The sequence below is a fragment of the Typopeltis vanoorti genome, chromosome 5, assembly GCF_054136105.1.
Source record: "Typopeltis vanoorti isolate ZY-2024b chromosome 5, IOZ_Tvanoo_1.0, whole genome shotgun sequence".
Lineage (NCBI taxonomy): Eukaryota > Metazoa > Arthropoda > Arachnida > Uropygi > Thelyphonidae > Typopeltis > Typopeltis vanoorti.
Genome location: NC_143553.1, coordinates 140,290,959 through 140,317,051, shown reverse-complemented (window position 1 = coordinate 140,317,051; position 26,093 = coordinate 140,290,959). Strand labels below are relative to the sequence as shown.

The window sequence follows — 26,093 nt, the reverse complement described above, 5'->3', positions numbered from 1 at the left end:
TTTCATCTTGCAACTGGTTTTCCTCTCTCTTCCTTTGGTGTATATCTTTGGTGTATATGCCTCCGTAGCGCAATTGGAAGAACGACGGTACATTGCGCCCTTCGATTGGAATAGGCCTAAGTTCGATTCTCGTCGCGACGGGAGGAATCTTTATCTGGTCGATTTCAATCGATGGTGAGTTAGCCGATCTCATACGGAGGTAGCAGGGTTTTTTCTCCCGGAAACTCGGGTTTTTCATCCCGCATACATACAAATCGGCCCTTCAGAACACACGCAATTTACAGACAAAAATTACTAGTTGTGGTGGTGTTGGAGGTGGGCGGTAGATGGCGTTGATTCGTAGTAGAGGTAAGGTGTAGGGACAGTTGAAGATGTCCTCCCGCGATGAGTCTTCGGACTCCTTGGAGGTATCAGGAATAATAATAATAATAATAATAATCTATTTACCTATTTTGGTAACCAATATCTTAATATTGTTATGTAATAATATACAGTGGCCGCTCGTGACTTCAAATCGTGGGGGTGCTGCAACGTTCGAAATATATATACACACTGTAAGTATAGTGTATACGTGTTTGAATAAAATATCAAAATTATGGTAAAAATTTTAAAAAAAATTAAACATGAAAAATATTGTTTATTATCGATTAAATTATACAGTTTAGTAAAATTCAAAATTAGTTAAAAAATACTATAACAAATGTTATGTCTTTAATAATGTAATAAGCACTACAACACCCTACTACTGGTGCAAACTGCATATAAACAACAGTGGAACTGTGCGATAGTCAGTGCCGCATTACGCTAATAGCTCGCATCTCATTATGATGTGCATATGCTTGCGTAAGTAACAATATGACAGTGCGGAAAACACAGTGCCGCTAGCGTCCTTCGCCCTCCTAATTGCTACAAGATGGATTATTATTATTTTTTTACAAAATAAGAGAATTGTATAGGATTGTTGATGATCAAATTAAAGATTACAAGCAAATATAAATAAATTAATTAATATATTTATATATTGAGAAAAATTGGGGGTGCTTCAGTTCCTCAGTGCCTATGCATGAGCCGCCCTTGATAATATATTATATTATAAAATATTATTTATTTTTTAGCATATAAGAATATATATATATATATATATATAAAATCAGCTAACGCCTTTTTATTCCCGTATAGGGAATAGGTGAGGCCGTTTCAGCCCTATCTAACTTTTGGAGACTGTGTGGGCAGTTCAATCTACACTGGCACCCAATCAGAGATAGCTTGCCCGAGGCTATCACTAATTAAGCGGTATGCAGTGAAGAGAGACGGCTCAACAAGTGCCGCTATCTCGTGGTCCCTAACCCTAACACAATATATTTAATGCCTGAAATAATGTGGGTTCTATCGATTTTCTTGTGTTTACGCGAGTAAAAACCCGAGTTTCTGGGAGAAAATGCTCGCTTGCCGGTGCCAGAAATCGACTAACTCGGGAACTGGTAGTAAAAAGGCTTAGAAAAATTTCTTCTAGTCGCCGACTAGATTCGAAACAAAGTCTTCCTTCGTGCGGTCAAGCGCTGTGGTGTGCGAACGCCACATCCACTGAGCTACATATATTTTATTCATACCAAAGCATCTACGAGTCACATCCACTGAGCTACACAGGCTTCAGAGAATGTTCAATCGTGAAGAAATATAAAATGTTACCTGATATATCGGTAATCTGTGAAGTAAAATATGTAAGCAATACAAGCCGCTAGGTGGCTAAGTGTGTTTGGGTTGTTACTGTGTGATCTAACTGGCATATGTATTAATGATTGAGAGTATTAGAAATATTGAATTTAGCAGGCACCAACATGTTAGCGGGATCTTGCTATGGTGGCTTAGGGTTTCTAAAAATATTAAAGGTTAATCATATACCTTCGAGAAAACGCTAAGCGCTGTACTAACGAACTTTGAGCGATAGATTACCACACACCAAAGCAATACAGTGATTGCCGTAAGGGTGGAAAACATTGATATAGGTGGATGAAATAAGTTGAATTAACTGTATTTTAATACGAAATCATTGTAATCTATATCACATCAGTGGTGTGAGATTTATTCTGTTGTGCGTGCATGGGCATAGCAGAATAAATGAAAACGTGTGTTGTGCAATTTAGAAATGATTTCAAAAAATCCTGTGTTATTTATTTATTTATTTTACATAATCCAGAAACTCTACTCCAGAGACTAAATATGGAATGTTTTCACGCCACTTTAGTCAACCACAAAGCAGAATGGTTGTCTCACACCACGTAATGAAAGTCATCTACCACTCGCATTCGCAAACACCCATACCCATGGTGGGATTCGTATCTGCATACTCTTGATTGGAGACCGGATACATTAACCATTCCACCCAGCAGGTCAGTAAATGTTGTTGAACCCATCCAAATATATATAAAGGTTTGATTGAGGAAGATAATGATTTTTTAATATCGTTAACTAGGTTAGTTAAACTGTTTTTTTTTAATTATTATTTATATTTGGAAAATAATACAGTATACTTATAAATGTTTGCATTCCTCCACTGAATTTTGCATAAGGCATTTGTTATAAGAATTCGATTAATTGAGTTCCCTTATTACTACATGCTGTTCCCTCTATCATTATTATTACTATATTATCATAGTTGAAATCTTCCATAATGATTATCCATTTTACATTGCCAAGTTAAATTGTCAATATATTTCCTTGTCATCACCCACTATTATAGCAGTAATACCAAGTATAAGGTTTGAGCTATTTTGGAATCCTCATAGGTAGGTGCATATACTTTTAAGGTAGTGGTTGTTCTATTGTATGAGGAGGGGCCAAAAAGTTCTGATAAACACTTAGAAAATGATATTAAAAGCAACTGATATAACCACAAGAAAGAACATATCTTAAAACTATTTAACCCTCATGTTTCATCAAATTGTAATAAGTTGTTCTTTTTTTTTAGAATATATAAGAAGAAGACATGCATGCATGTCAGTTCCTTCATAGTGATTCCTTCAACTTTTCAGCACACCCTTCTATAAAACTGATCATTTCTACTTGAACTACTGTGCTCTGATCTCATCACCACAATTTAGAGAGGGTTGAATAAACATCATAGATGGTGGAATGTTAGCTATGAGGATAGATTAAGGATGTATCATCTGCAGAGTTTAATATATAGAAGACAGAGAATTACACATATTGAGATGTTAAAGCTGTTGAGAATTTTTACTGGATGAACAAGGGAGAGATCTTTGAAATGGTTGAAAAAGTGGAAATAACAAGGACTATGGGCTTTTCTCTTTAAGTTTCAAGGGAATGGTAAGAAAGAGAGTGAGAAATAACTTTTTAACATGGAGAGTGGTGGGTGATTGGATTGCACTCCGAGAATGTTTTGTTAATGCTAGGCGTGTGAATAATTTTAAGGTTTTCGTTATGATAGATGATGATAGTGGAATTATCGGGCTGGTAAGTATGACAAGCTTAGGAGTTTGATTTGTTCAGTGCCATGGCATGTAAAACTGCAAGGGCTGGATGTTGATAGTGCATGGGAGGTGGTTAAGAAGTTTTTGTAGGAGGCAATGACTGACTGTATACCTAGAGTCCGAATAATAAATCAAGTAGGGATTAAATGGATGAATAACACCATTAAGCTTGAGCTGAAAAAAAAAAGAAACAACTGTGGAGAGAATTTAAGAATAAAGGTGACCTGCAGGCACATGAATGGTATAAAGCCCAGGCCAGAAGGGTAACAAATGTGGTAAGAAAAGCAAAAGTGGATTATGAAAGAACATTAGCCATGCAGGCTAAAGAGAATCCCAAACAGTTTTTTCGAAATGTTGCAAGTAAAAGAAAAAATGTATATGGCAGATTGATTTTAAAGAATGCTGATGGTAGGGAGGTAACCGAATCAGTTGATATAGTAGAATTACTGAGTGAGCACTTTGCAAGAGTATATCATCCAGGTGGTGACATTGAAAAAATGAAGGAACCATTAGTTTATACAAGAATTGTGATGAATGAAGTGGAGGTGAATAGTCTATTACAAAACCTCAATGTCAATTCATCTGCAGGATTGGATGGTATACCAGCTCGTGTCGTATGAGAAGCGACTCAAGAATTGTCAGTGCCTTTTGACCATTTTGTTTAATTTGAGTCTCAGGTCTGGGTTAGTCCCAAGGGAGTGGAAAGAAGGGAAAATAGTTCCACTGCATAAAAGAGGTTCCAAGACTGCTGGTGAAAATTACCAGCTATCAGCATATCAGTAATTGTTGTCAAGGTCTTGGAGAAAATAGTCAAGAGGAAAATACAAGATTGGATAGGTGAAAATGGGATACTCTATGGGGGCAGCATGTTTTTGTGAAGGGTAGATCATGCCTCAGTAACTTGCTCATGTTCTATAACACAGTGACGGCTGAACTGGATAAGGGTAACAGATTTACAGTGATTCCACTGGACCTTGCTAAAGCCTTTGATAGGATACCACGTGGAATTCTAATCAGTAAACTGCAGCATATGAGAATTGATATAGGGTTGGTGAGATGGATAGGAGGGTGGTTGATGGAGAGATATCAGAGAGTGGTTTATTCAGGAGTAGAGTCCAAAAGACGGCCTGTGACTAGCGGTGTGCCACAGGGTTCTCTTCTTGGACCGCTACTGTTTAATTTGTTCATTAACGATATAGGAAAGGATCTGAGGGGAACTGTGCATCTGTTTGCAGATGATGCAAAGTTAGGTAGAGCAATAGTGAATGCTCAGGATGACAAAATTTTGCAGGATGATTTGGATAGTTTCGAGGACTGGGCTAAGGAGAATGGATGTCAATTTAATGTGGAAAAATGTAAGGTTTTGCATTTTGGAGTGTAAAGATTAGCAGTAGTATATCACATTGGTGAAACTGTACTCCAGGAGATTGAAGAGGCCAGGGATTTGGGAGTGTTGGTGGATAGGGAGTCGAAGTTTAGGGGACACATTGCAAAAGTGTCAAAATCAGCTCATCAAATCACTTGGTTGCTGAAAAACACTTTAACGTGCAGAGACAAACAGGTTATTGTTCCTCTGTATCGAGCCTTGATAAGATCCCATCTAGACTACTGTGCCCAGATATGGGCTCCAGGGTTTCTTCTCAATGGGGAGGAGGTGGAGAGGATTCAGAGACGAGTAACCAAGATAATAGCAGGACTATGGAATGAACCTTATGAGAACAGGTTGAAGATTTGTGGGCTGCAGAAATTGATTGATGGCGGAAAAGGGGTGATATGATTGATACATTCAAATTACTGAAGGGTTTCTAGAAGATTAATTCAGATGAAATTTTTGACTATAGGACTTTTAGTGGGAGGACTTCGTAGGCCATCCATGGAAGCTCGGTAAGATTGTGGTTAGCAAGGGTGTTAGAGCTAGGTTTTTTACTTGGAGAGTGGTAAAGTGGAATAAGCCAGAGTCTGTTGTGGGTGCAATGACTGTGCTCAAGGTGAAGTATGATAGATACTGTGTGAATGTTGAATGGTTCTTGACATGATGTTGGGCCTCCCTTGATGAGTCTAAGGACTCCTTGGAGTTGCCTGTAATAATAATAATAATTTACAGACAAAAAATACTAGTTGTGGTGGTGTTGGAGGTGGGCGGTAGATGGCGTTGATGGAGATGATTCGTAGTAGAGGTTCGGTGTAGAGACAGTTGTAGGTGTCCTCCCGCGATGAGTCTTCGGACTCCTTGGAGGTATCAGGAATAATAATAATAATAATAATAGATGTTATTGGCTGATTCGATTCTCCAGATTGAGTCTGTGGATTCTCTGTTGCTGTACAGCTAAATATACCAAATAATTATACTGGAATTATATGTAATGAAATCATGTAATCCTAAACCAGTCTTATCTCCAAATGGATTCATTGACTAATATTCTTAACTTTTAATACAGAAAAGGATAATTTTTAGTTTGGAAAATTTTAAAGTAAAGAAAAATTTAAACCTAAAGAAATATACTATTTAATGTAAAAAAAAAGACACGGAAGCCTGTACACTTCCTAATATTTTTTTATTTATAATTTAGCATTGTTTTCTTTCATTAAATAGGAAGACATGAAACATACCAATAAAGTAATGAAAACAAATTTATTAACAGGTGGCTGTGTAGAAATGCTGTTTGCTTCCATAGTGCCAGATGAAAGAATGTTGTAAGTTCTGTTTGCTGACTAGAAGTACATTTTCTAGAGCTTTTTTTCAGCCAAACCCCAAATTAGTCATTGATACAGGTAGATTTTGCAGAGGAACTCAGGTTGTTAACCCCACAACTCATGAAAAGCGATCATAGAACTCATGTTATTCCAAACAGTAATATATACTGTTAAGGTTAAGAACCACAAGATGGTGGTAGTTGTTGCCATACTCTTCTCCCTTAGTGCCTGTGAAAATCATTAATAGCCTTAGGAAATGCTATTGGTAGTGGTTGAAGACAGAGTTTGGCCTGTCAATTATTTAGTCAAAAGTAATTTAGTACTGCCTTTGGAGAATAAAAGATCATAGCAGATGATTTTTATATATTTTATTTTTGCAAATTTATTACAGTGATAGTCATCTAATCTTTTTTTTTTACATGCTTTGCCAAAGTGTTTCATCCGTTCAGGATACTTTCATTTTGTTACTACTACAATCAATGTATATAATGAGGTGTATGTTAATAATAAGATAAAATTACTATCAATAATTAATCTCAGTTGATCTACAGTATTTGCAAGGAAAGAAACATGTAAGAAACAAAACATAATCTTATATTCTGAATTATAAATACATCTTAAGTATTATGAGAAGTTGACAGTTAAAGAAACATAAAAACATTGCTTTGAAAGAGATTTTTATCAGACATATAGAAGCCAACATAATTAATGGTATTTAATTTATTGGATTAATATTTAATCATAATACTGAAAACAAATTGCTTATGAGTGAAAGAGACAGATTGCATGAAAAGTAAGCCAGTAAGGAAGTAAAGAGACTTGAAATGAGCTTCCCTTCCAAGTTTGCTTTCACTTCTTTGTATTTCTGAATACTGTAACTAAGAATTATAATTCTCAGTTACAGTATTACAGAATTATAATTCTCAGTTACAGCATTCAGAAAAATAAAATACCAACATTAGGATATCTATCAGAGCACCAAAACTGCATCCATTTCCACCATTACCGCTGCTCAGGTTTAGCAGACCATGCCTTGGACACCTCTACAAGATCCACTGGAAACAAAACCACCTTACTCCACCAAAAACAAAGTTGATATTAAAAAATAAACTGCTTATAAGAAGCAGTTTATTTTTTAATAATATTTTTTCCACAGACAAAACAGGTTGCAAAACATTGCATATGGCGTGAAGAAGAAATAAGGAACTCATCATTAGGTTTCTTGAACATTGGTGGGAGGGATAGTCTTTGCAGGTAAAGAAGATGGTTCTAAAGAACTGAGGTAGATGGAATGAAAATGGAGGATGAGATTTTAGTTTGAAAGGTTTTTAAACTGGGCAGCAAGTGGATATTGACTAGCAATTCTGGTTTTCAAGTTTATACATTGGTTATTAATCATGTTGTTTAAGGAAATTAACAGTGTAGATGATATAATAATAATTATTTCCAATATTTTACCAAAGTTAAACTGGTATCTTCAGGGAAATAATACACTAGTATCAATACATGCACACAGCCACTACATCAGTAAGTGAGAATGAACAGAAGAAATACAGGGGGAGACCTATAGTACTAAATTATGTCACCTGTTATGTTTGATTGATTGTTACTGAGTATTCGGCTAATTGCTGAGTATGAGAGTTTCTCAGATGAGAGGCAATTTAATGCAACAATGTTTGTTGACGTTAGGATAGTTAGTGAGGGCAGAAGCAAATTCAAAGGAAAGCCTCTCATAATAAAACTTTGCTTTGGTGGAGGAAGGTGGCTTTGTTTCCAGTGGATCCTGTGGAGGTGTCCAAGGCATGGTCTGCTAAACCTGAGCAGCAGTAGTAGTGGAAATGGATGCAGTTTTGGTGCTCTGATATCCTAATGTTGGACATCCTGCTGCAGGTTGCAGTTGGTCTTTAGGTGAGCACATAATACTAATTTCCTGTATAGTTTGAGGGCAGTAGCAAAATTGTATATCTTTGAAATCTAGGCCACTTTTTCAGAGGTGCCATGGATATATGGGCCAGTGATGGGTTTATTATAGTCTGTGTTTGGTGAGGGAAGGGTGCTTGTTTTATTTTTATTTCATGGGGGATTGCAGCTATTTGCTAAAAAGTTTAAGATATGATTTCAGTAGTGAGTTGCATTTGCCCATATGTTTGCAAGCTTAAGAGAAACTGGAGAAGTAATGGTGTCAGTTCAGCAGAAAAGCTCCAATGAAAATGCCTATTAAAGAGACATAAAGCAGAATCAGAAATCTGTGAGAAAGTGATTGCAGTGAGTAAATTACCTGGATTTCTTTCTGAATAGTAACAAGCACTTTTGGAAGGTTTTTGGTTTGCCACTCAATATGTAAGAACAGTATTCTAAAGTTCGGCATATTTGGAATGAGTGGAAGAATTGTACAGGTCAGTAGTATCCTGAGCAGATGAAGATACTGGAAGCATGGAAGGCTATAAATGTGATCTGCTTGAACCATGAAGTACTAGAGGTGTAAGTCAATCCAAGAAGGGAAAGATCTTATCTTGCCTGGAGATCTGGGTATATTAAGCTTAAGGAGGTATGATTTTTCTTGTATGAAATAAGTCTAGATTGTTTTGGTAGCATTGAAGTTGACATGGTTGTCCTCACTCCACCAAAAGATGATTTAGTGTTTAAGGCATTGTTTATGGAGAAATTTATCTTCGGATGTTTGTGCAGTACAAGGTTTGCCCAGTGAAAAAGAGGAATGGAAAGCACTGTTATCAGCAAAATTAGGATTTGAGGTTAGTGAGAGAAGATTATTTATGTATGAGAGAAAGAACTTTGGTATACAGAGCCTGAAGGTTACTTAGACATTAGTGAAGAAATATGAAGATTGGAAGCTATCCACTTTGGTATGTATGCTATGAATGGCTAGAATGAAATTAACAATCCAGTACCAGACAGTAAAAGGAAGACAATAAAATAGTAATTTGTTAAGTAGAATTTTATACCAGATATGATCAAATACCCTGGGAATGTCAAAAGTGATCACCACATGAGTTTCTCCAACCTTTTTCCATGACTTGTATCCAAAAGATTATTATTATTACGGTCGACTCCAGGGAGTCCTTAGACTCATCGAGGGAGGCCCTAAACATCATGTCCACACAAATATATGACATTCTCACAGTATCTATCATACCTTGCCTTGAACTCACTCACCGTCATAGCACCCACAACAGACTTTGGCAGCTTATTCCACTCATTTACCACTCTAAAAGTAAAGAACCCAGCTCTAACACCCTTGCTAACCACACTCTTTCCCAGCTTCCATAGGTGTCCCCTAGTTCTCCCACCACCAGTCCTGATCTCAAAAATATCCTCTGAATTAATCCTATAGAAACCCTTTAGCAATTTGTATGTCTCAATCATATCTCCCCTTTTCCTCCTATCAACTAATTTCTGCAACCCACAAATCTTCAACCTGTTCTCAAGCTTCATTCCATAGACCTGCTATCATCTTGGTCACTTGCCTCTGGATCCTCTCCACCTCTTCCCCATCATGGGTGATGTAGTTAAGCATATGCACAAAATAGTGAATGAGATGAGATGAGGATGGTCAAAAATGCCAGTAAAGATTCAATGTTAAGTTTCTATAAAAACTTAAAACTTGTTTCTCTTAAAGTTTTAATAAATGAATGTCAAATCATACTGTTTTGCTATCCTGTGTTCTGGGATTTCCAGAAGAGATGGGAGAAATATTGATGAAGTAATGTTTAATTTACATTACTTGGCTTTTTGTCAACAGTTTGCCCCCATATTATTCTATTGTTTTTAAGTAATTTGATCAGTCCTTACTCTTCTGTGTGTTTTGGGACAGTGTTAACTAAATAATAATATCTTGGGCTTTGTATTAATTTTTTTTTCTTCTTAGCTTTCATGTTTCCCAAAACTCAGGTTTTCATCCCATAAACTCAAGAAAATCAACTGTAGAAACCACACTATTTCACATAACATATTGTGTTAGGGTTAGGAACCATGAGATGGTGGCAGTTGTCCTTCATCTCTTCACCAAATGTCGCTGCCAGCTATCTCTGATTGGCTACTGGTGGAGATTGAACCATCCACTCTTCCCATAATGTAAAACACTAAGGACAGTGATCAGAGCTTAACCCACCTTTACTACGAGTTGCCCCTGTCATGAAAGGTTTGCTTGCGCTTGGATCTGCCGAAACTTTTATAGTTTCTATCTATATTCGGCATGAAACTCTTGCTTTTTCTCTGAAACGCTTGTAGTTTCTCTATTCGGCTTTGAAATAATGTTGGATTCAATATCCACTTAATTTGAATCCTTTGAAATATCTTCATTTTTAATATGATTTTGCCACCGATGCAATCTGTTCAATCCCCTAATTTTTCTCAGAACTCTCATATCTCTGGTCTCTAATCATTAATCAAGTGCTTTATTTTTGACCCAACTTTCATATCCATAACTTAAAACTGGTTTGAACACTATCTTGTATACTTCTAGTTTAGTGTTTTGGCTGATTTCTGTCTTATTCCATATAAATTCAATTGGCTGTCCAACATACCAGCTTTGCTTATTCTGTTGTCTATTTCCAAATTTAATTTTGCCATCTTTACTAAAAACTGTGCCTAAATAGCTGAAATAGTTTACTTGTTCTGTACTATTGTTATTATTATTACATCACACCTCCAGGGAATCCAAAGACTCATCGGGGGAGGGCATCTGCTCTACAACTCTTCGTCTCACTACTCCACCAACCTTCATCATCTAACACCAACGCCATCTACTGCTGACTACCACCACTAGTACTTTCACAGACAATCACAACATCCATGCCCACGGCGGGATTTGAACCCGCAGCCTTTTGGCTGTAAAGCAGATATGCTGGCCAACCAGGCCAGCAACATTCCCCTTTGAAATGGAACTGAAGTTTTCAATGTCCTTCCTGTTTTCATACTTTATGTCTTTTTATTGCTGATTTTCATGCCAAATTTGTTACAGCGACTATTCAGTTTAGTTAGAGAATCCTAGAGACTTAATAGGAAAGAAAAATGGAGATATCAAAAGAAAAGTTTGATATCTCCATTTCTAATATCAGGTTTAATGCCACTTTGTTTCATAATGCAATTCATATAGATGATGAATAAGAGTAGTGATGTATGCATCCTTGTATTACACCTGATTTCTCATCAAACCATCTTCCTGTATTTCCTTCAGTTCTAACTACTGACTTATAATTTAAATATAGGCTGTGTATTACACTGTATAATGTTCCATTTAACCAGATAATTGTAGTATTTTGAAAAGCTTTTCTCTGGGCACCTTTTTATTTACCCTTTCCAGATCTACAAAATTTAAGTGCAGATCCTTGTCGTATTCCCATGATCTCTCAACTATTTGTCATAAAGTGAAAATTTGATCTTGACAACCTCTGTTTGGCCTGAACCCAACTTGTTCTTCTCCAAGTTTCTCTTCCACAAATTTTCTCAGCCTCTTTTCAAATATCCTTGCATAAATAATACTTGGAACTCTTAGTAGAGAAATTCCTTTGTAATTCTCGCATTTAATTCTCGCATTTTTCCTTTTTTTTTAATCAACGAGTATTATGAGAGCTGTATTCCAGTCATCTGAAATTTGACCTTCTGACTAGGCCCTTTGAATTACGCAATGTATCCACTGCAAAACTTTTATACCTCTATACTTAAGCATTTCTGGTCAAATATCATCTACTCCAGCTGCCTTTCTGCATTTCAAGTTTTTGATGGCTTTTTCTACCTCCTCAAGTATTGATATGTACTCACTCCTCTTTGCATTCATCTTGAAAATGTTCTGGTTATGGTTGTTTCACTGCTTGTTTCATTTAACAGTCTTAGCTTAACTCAAAGTAATTACTCCAGACATCTAGGATATCCTTTTCTTCAGTTCCATGTCACCTTTTTTATCTCTGATTCCTTTTCCAGTGATGGCTCATGGCTTGAAATCGTGGGGGTGCTGCAACTTTTGAAATATACATACACACTGTAAGTACAATGTATACGTGTTTGGATAAAATATCAAAATTATGGTTAAAAATTTTAAAAAAAATTTAACATGAAAAAATATTGTTTATTATTGATAAAATTATACAGTTTAGTATAATTCAAAATTACTTAAAAATAAAATCCATTATCATAACCCCAATAATGTTCTAAAATAAAAACTATAACAAATGTTATGTCTTTAATTGTAATGTCGAAATATTTAAAGAGATGGAGTAAACACGATAAGCACTCACTACGAACACTCTACTACTGGCGTAAACTGCATATAAACAACAGTGGAACTGTGCGACAGACAGTGCCGCATTACGCTAATAGCTCGCATCTCACTATAATGTGCATATGCCTGCATGTGTAGCAATATGACACTGTGGTAAACACAGTGCTACTAGTGTCCTTCACCCTCCTAAGTGCTACATGATGGATTTTTATTATTTTTTATACAAAATAAGAGAATCGTATAGGATTGTTGATGATAAAATTAAATATTACAAGCAAATATAAATAAATTAATAAATATATTTATATATCGAGAAAATTGGGGGTGCTGCAGTTCTGCAGTGCCTATGCACGAGCTGCCCCTGCTGTTTTCTCCATTTCTAAACATTTGCAATAGCTTCAAGAACATATTTGATATTTATATAAACATATTGATATTTGATATAAACATTCCTGCTTCTATATTTAGTCACTTATTGTGCTGAAATCTGGTCACCTGGGTTTCTTGGAGAAGAGAATGTGGTGAAGAGGATCAAGTGAGGAATGATCAAGATGGTGAGTGGTCTGTGGAATGCTTTCCTGTGAGAATAGATTGAGGATTACAGCTGGGTTGGCTAAGTCCCAAATTGCTAGTAATGGGAGACAGTGCATGAAGGTGAGGGTTGGATATTATGTCAATAAAGTCCCAGTTGGTTCTCTATATTCCTTAAAGGTAATGTAAAGGTCTCATCCCCATTATTTGGCTTTGACACTTAAGCAACTGCTGTATTAATTTTATACTTATTTTTTATTTTTATTATTTTTAAACTTAGTCCAGGAGTTCTCCTTCAAACATTGAATTTCTTTAAGCTACTTCAGGCCTCTAGTAAACAGGGAAGTGAAAGCCATCTCCCACAATGACATTCACAACATCCATGCCCATGGCAGGATGCAAACCCACAGCCATCTGCTCTTTGACCAAAAGGTCAAAGAGCAGATGTGCTAACCAGCTCATATATAATGTGTCAGCTCATATATAATTGATAGCTTTTCTTGACCTTAGTTGAGTGAAGACAACATTGCAAATAGTCTAAAAGAGTTTGCAACTGAGTCAGCTTCAATGTCTTGATGCAGTGCCTCTAAAACAGAGTTCTCAGATCATGTAACCTGTAACTTTTGATCCATCCATGGTATATTGGTTAACTTTTCACCCTTTCATGAGTGGGATTGTCATAAAAAAATAATAAAATAAATAAAAAGATGCACCATTTTATATAGATTGAACTTATATTGTAATCTATGTTATGAAAAGCAGTTTTCATTGGTGATTATATATTTCATTAGCAAGCATCTTGTGAATTTGTTTAATAACTAATTATTATTATTATTATATGGTACCTCCCCAGAGTCTCAAGACTTATTGCAAGAGGCCATTCTATACAGTAACACACAATCCCCTATCTATATTGAAAGTTTTTTGAAAGTTTATTTTTCACTTGGTTATACTATAATAAATTTAGTTTAATCATTTATCCAAGTGTGAGCAAACAAAGTTTGTGCCTGAAAATATCTTCAGGACTGGAGTAAGGTAGTACAACACTGGGAAACTCATAGCAAAGGTGACCAAGCTAACGTCACTCCTATCACTGCTTCTGCCTGGTATCTCCACTTCTGGGCCTGGCTCCCACTGAAGAGACCTCGATAAAAGTCGAAACTAGTCTGGGTAGTGGCCCTTCCCTTAATGCATAACATTATACATATCCGCAAGGAGATGTGTTTTGCATTATGGAAGATACTGAGATAGGAGTGATGTTAGCTTGGTCCACCTTTGCTACGAGTTTCCTGGTGCTGTACTACCTTACCCCAGTCCTGAAGATATTTTCAGGTGCAAACCTTGTTTGCTCACACTTGGATAAAGGGTTAAACTAAATTTATGATACCACCATCTATAATATGTAATCTGATATCCACACTACACCACCCTATACAGTATTTTTTTTTTCTGGTAAATATGTGCATTTGCATTCTCTGGCTGTTTTGCAAGAAAGAAAATTCAAGTTTCTAGAACTAAAAACCCTGCTAATTCTATATAAGACCAACTAACTCGCCATTGCTTGAAAAAGTACATATAAAGATTCCTCGCATAACATGATGAGAATCAAATCCAGGTTTTTCCCAATTAAAAGGCACATTCATCTGCCTATCAATAGGAGAAAAAAACTCCATGTACATAACAACACTGGCAGAATGGATTTAGAAAGTCATTTAGTATATGTTAGCATCACTAAAATTTGCCAAGTGATATTATTTTGGATTTAAATTAGGCTGCTGTTAATAGGAAATTATGCAGAATGATATGAAATTTTAAATTAAAATAATAATAGTATACAATTGAAGGCATGAATTTCTGTAACATCATCAACATTTAATTGCTGAATTTCTTAACTAGGCTGTGGCCTTGACACTAAAGCTTCATTGCTGCAGTAGGCATTCTGTATTAGTACCAGCAATAGTGAATTTAATGCATTTTTTAATTATGGTAATTTTGTAAGCTTGGTAATTTTAGAGTATATTGGGTTAGGATAGTGGAAATTATGTAGGACGTGCAGATTTAGGTTGTCTAACTAGATGAAAACATTTCTGTAAATTTACTGGTTAAATTGTGTCAAAGATTCATTTCAAATGGTTTGGTGTTTCACATGCTAAATATTGTTGTAATTTCTGGCATTATTACTGTTCACAAGTGAATATTAAATTATATTTCATTTCATATAGAACAATATCCACATTTAAATGATACTGTTAATTGTTTCAGATAAAATATCAGGAATTATCAAACTCAGGATGGATAACAGCACAGCACAGAAGTCAAAGTGCAACATCTGTGGAAAGAAGTTTGCTTCTATATTATATCTTATTTGCCACAGATTAAAAAAGCATCCTAAAAAAAAGACTTTCAAGTGTGTACAACGTCTTGGCAGAGTATTTTCTGCATCATCAAATATAAGCAGACATGACAGAAGTCACACTAGTAAAAAGCGTTCTACATGTGAAATCTGTGGCAAGATGCTTTCATGCCTACCATCTCTTGTCATACACCAAAGAATTCACACGCAGGAGAAGCCATATGCTTGTCTCATCTGTAAGCGGTTATTTTCTGTTCGTTCAAGTCTTAAAAGACATCAAGTAGTTCACACACAAAATAAGCCTTTTAAGTGTGACTCATGTGAAAATTCATTTTCAAGAGCAGCAGATCTACAAATACACCGGAGAACACACACAAAAGAGAAACCATTCAAGTGTGAATATTGTGTAAAATCATTTTCCCAGTCATCATCGCTTACTAGACACAAACGAATTCATACAAAAGTTAAGCCATTTTCCTGTCATACTTGTGGAAAGTCATTTAATCAGCAGTCATCACTTGCTAGGCATGGAACAATTCATGAGACTCAGATCAAATGCTTATTCTGTGGTAAAATATGTTCAAGTGCACTGACTCTTGTTCGACATCTCAAAATTCATGCAGATGAGCGCTTTGTTTGCGAAACTTGTGGCAAGAAATTTTCACATGCTTCTAGCCTTTCGAAGCATAAGAAAAGATCACACTGATTGATATATCAAAACTGCATTCCCTACATTGCAGTCATTTGGCATTGGTGACTTAATTTGGACAGTTTTTTTTTCTTTAGAAAACACCATCTGGGCTACCATCATCTGATTCTTTTAAACACAATAGGGTTGTAGTGAAACATACTTATTCTTTGAGATCAGTTAATGAGGAGCAATCTTCTAGCAAACACTTCATGCATATATAATTTTCATCTATAAGCTGCAAAAATTGAATGAGTTTTCTAACTTACTGGTCTGATTTAAGTAGCAATTTTTTCTTATTTATTTTTCTTTTTTTTTTATGGGCCTTCCAATCTGGAAGGCTGCTTAAGCTCTTAATGCACAGCGAATGGTCGGAAAGTTGGAATGTTAAAAAAACAGCTTATTGCCACTGGATTGGAGTGTCAGTGTTAGTTGTCGCTATTATTGATTGTTTTCTTACGTTTTAGTGTTTCGAGGTATGCTAGAATTCCACTCCCTTATCCTTACTCAACTCCGTTTGAAAATTGTTAGATGTACCTGCAAATATAGTAATTTATCTATCCTTGACCCCTCTGCTACTATAATCTGCTTTATCTAAATCCTATCCCTTCGGTGGCCGCTCCTTCGGTTGGTTATGAGTGCAAAGCTCAGCAGACAAAGAGTCTGTCTTAGGCTAGAGTCAAGCCTCCTTGAATGCAAAATCCAGAATTAACTCCCTTTCAGAATTAAGAAAAAATTGTTTCATAACGCTGTGCCATCTTATTTCCTATACAAGAGAAATCTCCTTGTCATGGAGTCAACACACAGACTATTTTATGATTCTAGAATCTAGCAAACAGCAATCCCAATTACAAATCCTTAACAAACTTATTCTACATGCAGTCGTAGCCAATCCTGTGTGCTTGAATTCACACAGGTTCTGATTTTAGTGAGTGGTGCATTGATTTTAGAGATCAGGCAACTTTATAAGGTAAAGAAAACATGAATGTTTATTCATTCTTTAACTCGATATACATATATCAAAAGTTCACTTAACTAAACTGAATTGCACTTGCACGTAACAATGAATAACTAGACAAAATAGAACTACAATCGATACATCACATTATGGGACAATATCAAAATTAAGTTGCCCTACTTCTGCTCTTACAACACACTTAAGCTAGCGATTATCTCATTCATCTAAGGCTAATAGACAATGGCATACCTCAACAATTCAATGTCAAACTCTACTACCACTACTATGCACTTTTAGAGTTACAGTAATTTATCGATAGGTTAAGTACTAGAGTCCCGTTGCTAATTATCGAGTCCTATCACATAATATATCAGCACTTTTCTGCACTTCAGCTTAGTTCAGAATACAATGGAACTAGAAAGATTTTACATTACCGACCATCTGGTTCGTGCTGGTATCTTCTCCCGATCAGTCCTTTGTGAGCATGTGGCTTGTTAACCTCATTCTACTGCCTGTTGTCTTTGGATATGACCCTCTAGTGACTACGTTCACGAATCGCCCTCTTGCCGATGTGGGCGAGACTGCTCTGCCTGGACAGGTCCTCGTGATTCGGCATGAAGCTTCGTTTCTCGCTGACTATCTAGCTGTACCGTAGATATGCCTGGACTGGACCACCGCCTGGTCGCTTAGCTGCTGCTGACCATCATCCTTCCCGACTGCTCATGCCACTTCTACTGGTACCCGAAAGCCAAAGGGAGATGAAGAGAAAAAAGAGCCTCAAGCCTGTGCCGCTATGCTTCTTATACCTCCACGTTTCTGCTCTCTCCCTACGTCACTGATTCCGCTCGGCACCTAAGCCCCTTGCACTCAGTACTATCTTCGCCACGTGGATGACTCGAGTGCACCTCGTGACTGCCTCGGGTTATGTCTTTAAGCCGATTATTTCAATGTGATCTTCGATCTAGCCCTTCCTGCTCCAATACAATTCTCATAAAAATCCAATTCCTTTCGGTTATGCATAGGACAGTTAACAATATAGCAAAACAGAGGAATTTACAAAACAAAGGACAAATACGTTATTTACAATTTCATTTATACCTATATACAAGTACTTCTATAGGAAAATTTATTTGTATCGTAGTTAAATCCTGAATGAAATGTTTTATGACAATTTAAACCTTTCATTCAAGATTTAAATCAGTATTACTGTATATTTAAATATATACATGACTATTAAATTATTTAAGGAATTTACAACGTATACTGGAATACTAATTAAAAGAAACTTTAATAAATACCTCCTATCAGGGCTGCCAAGAGGGGGTGACATCCGAGACTTTTGTCACGGGCCCAGCATCGAAAAGGGTCGGGCCCCGACGTGTCACATAACTGTGCTTATAATGCATGGTTTTAATTCTCATAATAATACAACAATGATAAAGGATAATGATACTGTGTTTTGTTTTAGACAGATGGCTACACTCTTTAGCTTGCCGTGAGTGTCCGGAAGACACTGATTCTCTCAGCACGGATCGCTGTAGTTATAGTGGGTGATGACGTCAATAGGTGTTCGTGCAAGGTTGTTGCAGTCGGCTGTGCTAGCGTTAGCTAGTAATTGCATTCACAGTAATGTTCCCTTCCAGAACACTTCGTTCTTGTTAGTATTTTGATAGACGAAGGTTTTGTGATTGTTTGTAAAGTGTGCAACTGTATAGTGTAGGCCGTGCGCTAAAAAATAAAAGTAAGTATTCTTATTAATTTGATTTTTTAATTATTAAAATTATATTTTTAATAATAAAAATTTGACCAACAGAAATGTATCACCATAAATCTGGAAATCAAAAATGAAAGGAGAAAAGGGATCGTGAGAAGGCAAAAGAAGATTTAAAAAACAAGCATTTACTACTGAAATATTTCAAGATGGAAGAACACCAAGATTTTGAATTTATTGTACGCTTTTTTTAAATTAATGTTTTATATGACTTTTTTTATTAAACAAAAGTGATGCACTTTTTTAAGTGAGGCCCGGACCACAGACTTGTCACAGACCCGAAAATTTCTCTCGGTGGCCCTGCCTCCTATATTTTGGCAATGTCACATTGGCAAAATATAGGAGGTATTAAAGTTTCTTTTAATTAGTATTCCAGTAGACATTGTAAATTCCTTAAATAATTTAATAGTCGTGTTACCAACGTATAAGCCTATCTACAAGAATTAAATATATACAGTTTACAAATTGGTTAAATTTTCTGTGTGAAAGGCAATTCATTTAATTGCACATGCGTGTGTGTGTGAAAGTGCATGAGTGATGCATGCATTTGTTTCCTAAGTGTGTGATTGGCTGTTTGACACTGGTGAACAAATCAGAATATTTACCCATCTCCAACTAGAAAGCTGAAATTTTTGAAGTTTCCAGAAATTTTTTTTTTTCTCTTTAAAAATTGCCTAAAATTATCTGAATGTATCTGCTTCCATTGTGTATATAGGGCTTAGGCTTAAAAATATGAATAACATTCCGCTTGAGATTATTAATGAATTTCTGGATCATCTATGAAGTATTTCATTGTACACATTTTTCAGTGATGACAATACTCTCTGTGAAATAGTTGTAAACTTTTCATAAATGAAATTATAAAATCACAATGCTATACTGTACCGTTATGTTATGTTGATTTTGTTAATTTAAAATTTTTCTTATATTTAATTTTATCAGATCTTACTAAATCTCCAATTAAATCGTCAATTATTCTACCGGCTGCGCCAATGTAAAATTACGTTAATTTGATATATACCTTTGCCTATCTACCTTACTTACTCATTTGTCTCTCTTAAGTCTCATTAATTCCTTACTCATACAAATCTTATTATATCTCTATCTGCTGACTGCTATAAACGTATTGAATGATGGTGCACCGCACTGTTAACAAAGACACTGCTTCAGGCTAGAGCCAGTCCCTTTGTTATAATTCTGGTATTAACCCCTTTTCTAATTTTGGAAAAATTTATTTGTTAATGCTACGCCATCCAAAATGATTAGACTAGAGAAGCTTCGTCGTCTGGGAGAAAACACTCAGAATGGCACAATATTCAATATTCATATAATTACTATTCCAATTTTCACCAAAACTTGTGTCTCAATTTTACTAGTCATGGCTGTCCCCAAAATTTTGATTCGCACAGGTTCTATTTTATGAGTGGTGCATTGAGAACATAGATCAGGCAAGTTATTAGGTTGACAAGAAAGGATTTATTGTTTAGAAAATACGGTACAATTACTGATAATTACTTAACTAAACTAATTCAATCATGCAGGTGTAACCTGGCCATTCTTACTCTTTCTCAACATGAATGAATATCTAATACTAAACACATTATGAATTCCTTCTAATTACTTAACATTCTTAGGTAATCATTTACCAAATCTTGGTCTCATGAACTAACTGACTATAACAGAACTATATATTCAATCACAACACTTTGCAAGTCCTCATACACAGAGCTATAACATTCTATATGTGGATCAGATGCTAAAGTCCTATTACACTTCGAAAGTCCAATAACTTATCAGTTCCTATCTTCGTTACAATCTAACATTCCTGTATATACAAAAGATTTAAAAAGTTCTTACATTACTGGGGCATTAGGATCACTCTTGCTTTCTCTTTCGAATCTTCTCTTATGGCTCGATGTTTCTTCCTCCGGTTTACTGCTTTCTGAAAGGACTGGCTAGCGACGTTCACGATTCACTTCCTTCGATGTAGGCGAAGCTGGTCTGTGGGGATCGGTCCACGTGGTTCCATGGTTCCACACATCATCTCGGTCTACACTGATTATACCACTGTGCCGAGACCGCTTAGCTGCCTATGGACATCGTCCTTCTCGACCGCACCCGAACTTCCTTCTCCGGGAACGACAGGAACAAGATGAAAAAAAAGCCTTGGTGTTGCCAAGCTCTATATATATTCACTGCTGGGATATTCTCCCTACTATGTCATTGTTTTTACCCGGCAACTAATTCTTCTGCATTCCGTGTCGTCGCTCCTCCTTGCGTGTCCATGGGAAACTCCCGCGTGCCTTTTAGTCTTTGCGTACGTGACTGCCTCCGGACATGTTTTTAATCCGCTTATCTCTTCTGTAACTTTGATCTAAACTTTGGCATACTAACATTTTTTCACCTATTTTCAACCTCTGTTGTATTCACAAAGACACTTAATATTATAATACATAAGGAAATTTTTTTTCATGGATTTTATCATTATACAATCAATTTCACCCTTACCAATATACAAGTATTTCTCTGAGAGTTTTGATACTTGTTAAATCTGAATGAAATGTAGTACAATAAATTTCTCCTTCATTCAAGATTTAACATTACTACACTAGCTCTGTGGGATCAGACAAGAATTAGGATATCCAGGTACCTTGCCATGGAAACTAAATGTTACTTCTTTCAAATCATCTACTACCTAAAAGTTTAAATGTAAATTGAATTTTAAATTTAATGTTTTTTTTTATTTTAGTGTCCCAGAATCTGCCCACCTGAGTTGAATCACAAAAATATTTCTATGCTTCCCTGGCTATCACTAAGGTATTATGCTCCAGCCTTTGTAACAGACACACTGACTTTTCATAAATGGGATTGGTGTCCATAGGCTGCACATGTAGAGTTCTTGGTATCAACATATGACTAAGTCACAGGAGAATCAATCTTTTTAAGGATTGATATTTCTGAGAGATTAGTATGTTCAGATAGTACTGCACAGATTTACATTGTGTCAGTTGGTGTAAATGACCCTGAACTGAGGACACTGGCAAACTGTTCAGAGCAGTGTTAAACTGGGATCTATTCTACAGATTGAATTGGATGTCTACAATAATATCCCAGTCAGCTCACAGGATATGTTCCTAGAACATGGAGCACTAACCGAAACAGCACCAAACAGAGTCATTATAATATATTTTATTTATCAGCATCAGCATAGTTTATTTAAATATAAATAGAGAAATACAGGATGATTATAATTAAAGTTCACATTTCCAAAGGCTGTAACTCGTAATTACTCAGTGGAATGATTTAATGTTTAGCATGATGATGATGATGATGATGTGTGCGGCAATGAAATTTTATTTTATGTGAAAACCAACATTGGTTCTAAAAGTTGCCACTAGAGTGATACATGGCAGTGCCATGTATTACTGCCATGTATGCTCAATCACAGAACATAGAGTTTTGCTTGAAATGTTGTAGATATGGCATGTAATGCTGGTCTTGAGGTCCACTAAGTTAGCTATGTGTCCACAATAGACAACGTCTTTGAGATGTTTCCACAGCCAAAAGTTGCAGGAGTTCAGATCCGGCGAGTGCATTGGCCACATTATATGAAAATGGCAGCTGATGATTCTGTCCTCAGCAAAATGTGTCTGAAGCAACTGCTTGACAGATGTGACGATGTGAGGAGGGGCACCATTCTGCATAAAAACTGTTGAATTTAAGCACTGATGCTGTTGAAGTGTTAGAATCACCTGATTGGCTAAGAAAGATGTATATCACTGGCCATTAACGGTACAGGTAACGAGACTAGCAGTACCAAGCTCCTCGAAAAAGAAAGGTCTGATAATGAATTCCACTGTAAAACCACACCAAACGGTGATCTTCAGGGAATGAAGCAGAATCTGTGTAGGTTTGCAATTGTGCATATTCACAGCACCATCCAGATGGAGGTGAGATTTGTTAGTCCAGAAAACGTTCCATGGCCAGTCATTGTCCATTTCAATCTGAGAAAGAAACTGCAGGGAAAATGTTTCTCATGCACTCCAGTCAGGATTAAGCAATTACTGAATGTGGAAAATCTTGTAAGGATAACAGCATAAAATTTGCCTTATGACTTTGTGAGCCATGCTTACGGGTTTGTCTAAAGACCGTACAATACTGCTTCCTATGACATTTGCCATCCTTTCTTTCTCTAATGCAGTGGCTACTTCCTCCACTGCCTGCCATTTGATGGACTTCTGTCCTCTGCCAGTTTTGACATCTAAGGAACCTGTCTCTTCAAATTTCTGTAAACCATTTGCAGTATAGGACCTGTTTTTAATCCCTTTAATGTTCTGAACTTTTGCAAAGCTATCAAAGCACAGCTGTTATTTTGGTAAAACAAAAGACTCATCATGAGAGGTCCTTCCTAAGAAACACAGTCTATCAAGACTCATCTTGATAGACTTTGTGTCATTTATATATGCTTCTTTCGGAGCATACATCATTGGAGACATTTGTCATTTGCATAAATGGTACTGTCACAGCGTTTCACTGCATACCAGGAGTATCACATGTAATTTATATGTATAGCAGTGCCATGTATTGCCCTAGTGGCAACTTTTAGAACTAACATTAGTTTTGGGCAAAATAAAATTCCACTGCCACACACATCATCATCATCATGTTAAATTATTCTGCTGATTAGTTATCCAGTTACAGCCTTTCAAAATGTGAACTTTAATTATAATCACCCTGTATATGCATATAAGAACAACTCATGGAGAAAAAGTATGTTAAATGAAAGTGAGCAAGTTTCTCTGTTATATGCAGACTGGTAAATGTCAGATGATTCATAAGTCTATCTGCAAAAAGAATTTTACTTATGTATTGCCAGAACTGTTTTCTTGGCTATACTCTTCCTCTTTGTCTATTAGTTGGTTTGTAGAGAGCAAGAGCAATGACCATAGGTGGGGGTGGAGTCTAAGTTGGTATCCCAACTTCCTCATGTGCCTTTTCTGAATTGTTTGTATTAGAGGTCTTTACTGGCTTTCTTAAAGAATGACAGCATTAAGAATGTGATCTTGCCATGTATATTCTAATATTGATTGAAGGCACTCCCAAAGCTAATTGAGTAGTGATGTTCCACATCTTTTCTTTACCTTTAGTGTTACACAGTGATCAGCATTCATTTTATACAAATTATGGACTCTACAACCATGTTATAAATAATTATTTTAATTTCCCGATGTTTCGACCTTTGTATTAAGGTCATCAGCTGGAGTAAACACATATACATACAGAGACAAGCTAAATTACATTTCACACAGTATGCTGAAGAGACAATGATGTGATCAATGGTTATTCTACTGGCCTGACCTCTAGTGAAAATAAAATAAAATTACAATCAATAAATGAAATAAAATAAATGAACTACATCAAAGCTATATTCTATTTAAGACAACATCAGAGAAACATTCCTTCGTATAGATAGTTTTGTTACAGTATAAATGATGTCCTAATTTAACATGACAATTGTTATATTAGATTTAGGATCCTGGATTACCTATGGTCCTATTTATAATTAACTCTTAGGGAGAAAGGTTAAGTGGGTAGAATATGTGCCTTCCATATTCTTGGGATTTTTAGACCATCATTATTGTTAAGATTAGGGTGATTGATAAGAATCTCACAGGCCTCCTTAAATTTACGTTCATACCATGTTTTGGTGTGATGTAAACAACAGGTGCTTTTCCAGTCAATTCTTTGTAAAGTGTTCAGGGTATGATCAGAAAGACCAGTTTGACTATAGTTATTAAATTTAATGTGTCGTTTATGTTCCTTTTGTTTGATAGGAATTATGCGTCTGGTTTTCCTCATATATGGTAAGTAGAAGGAGAAATGACAATGGAGAATGATGCTAGTTGATGGTACTAGTAGATTGGTAACCAATGCAGAGGATATTATTAAGAGAGACCTCCAGGAAGTCAGGGACTAATCAAGAGAGGTCGCATGGTACGTTCACCAGTCATTACTTATTCTGGAATTCATTCATACTTCTTGCACAGACAACATCCAATGGCAGTCCATTCCAATCACGCACCACCCAATGAGAGAAAAATCAAAAAATCTAGTACTCGTGCCCTTCTTAGCTGCATTCATTCTCAGCTTCCAAGGATGCCCTCTTGTCTTTTCCCCACCCTCCATAAAATGAAATCCAGTATGACCCTTTCAGAAGTTTGTAAGTCTCAATCATATCATCCCTCTTTCTCCTATTCTAGCATCTGCAGTCTACAAATTGTCAATCTGTCATCGTAATCAGTACAGTGGTACCTTGGATTGCGAGTAACTTGGTCTGCAAGTGTTTTGCAAGATGAGCAAAAATTTTTAATAAATTTTAATTTGATAAACAAGCGAGGTCTTGCAATATGAGTATTACCTATACGCTTTGTCTGCCAAGCATCACATGATCACAAGCCGCTCGGGATTGTGGGTAATTGTCTCACATGCTCAGTCTCAGTTGGCGTACCTCATTCGTATAGTCAACATTCGTGGTAGCGTTGTGACCACGTGTGTGTGCATAAAGCATTTTTTATTTTGTGTCCAAATGTAGTGACTTCTTATTAACTGTACTAAGACAATGGCCCCAATGAAGAAAAGGGTTGAAAAGGAAGGCGGTAAGAAGAAGAAGGAGATGATTAAAGTGGAAGTTAAGAAGGAAATCATCAGGAAGCACGAATAAGGTAAGCAAGCAGCCGCCATCACAAGATTTTATAAGAAGTCTACGTCAACGATTTGCATAGTATGTATTAAAGAAGAAAGAAGAACTAAGGGGGCTAGATGTAGCAAAAGGAGTCACGAGAGTATCAAAGCAACGGCCATGTATTCTGGAAGATGTAGAAAAGTTGTTTTTGGTGTGGATAAATGAGAAGTAACTAGCAGGTGATACTGTGACCGAAAACTTGATCTGTGAGAAGGCAAAGGCCTTGTACCGACCTCGTAAGTAAACTGCCAGGTACGCCTACAGAAAACGAAGAAGGCTTCAAGGCAAGCAGGTGATGGTTTGATAACTTGAAGAGGAGAAGTGGCGAGAAGAGGAGAAGATCATAGTGTTGTGAGGCACGCAGAGGCTGCGAGTTCGGATGCAAAGGCAGCTGAGGTGTTCGTTGCCGAGTTCCAGAAGCTCATGGTTTCCAAGTGTTACCTGTTGCAGCAAGTTTTTAATTGCGATGAGACAGGGCTTGTTTGGAAAAAGATACCAAAGAGGACTACATTACTGCAGAAGAGAATGCAATGCTCGGTCACAAGCCCCTGAAAGAACCTCTTGCTGTGTGCTAATGCAAGTGGTGATTTCAAAGTCAAGCCCCTGCTCGTGTATCATTCTGAGAAT

General features: G+C 36.4%; 1 long non-coding RNA gene across 1 annotated transcript in view; it reads left to right on the top strand.

The window, feature by feature from the left end:
* The first annotated feature begins 1,850 nt into the window (after positions 1 to 1,850).
* The window catches only part of LOC150106875 (uncharacterized), a 44,546-nt gene continuing 20,303 nt past the window's right edge, over positions 1,851 to 26,093 (top strand). Inside the window, exons 1-2 of the long non-coding RNA XR_016548333.1 lie at positions 1,851 to 2,390; positions 12,892 to 13,134. This is a non-coding gene — a long non-coding RNA (uncharacterized LOC150106875). The remainder of the gene's footprint in view (positions 2,391 to 12,891; positions 13,135 to 26,093) is intronic.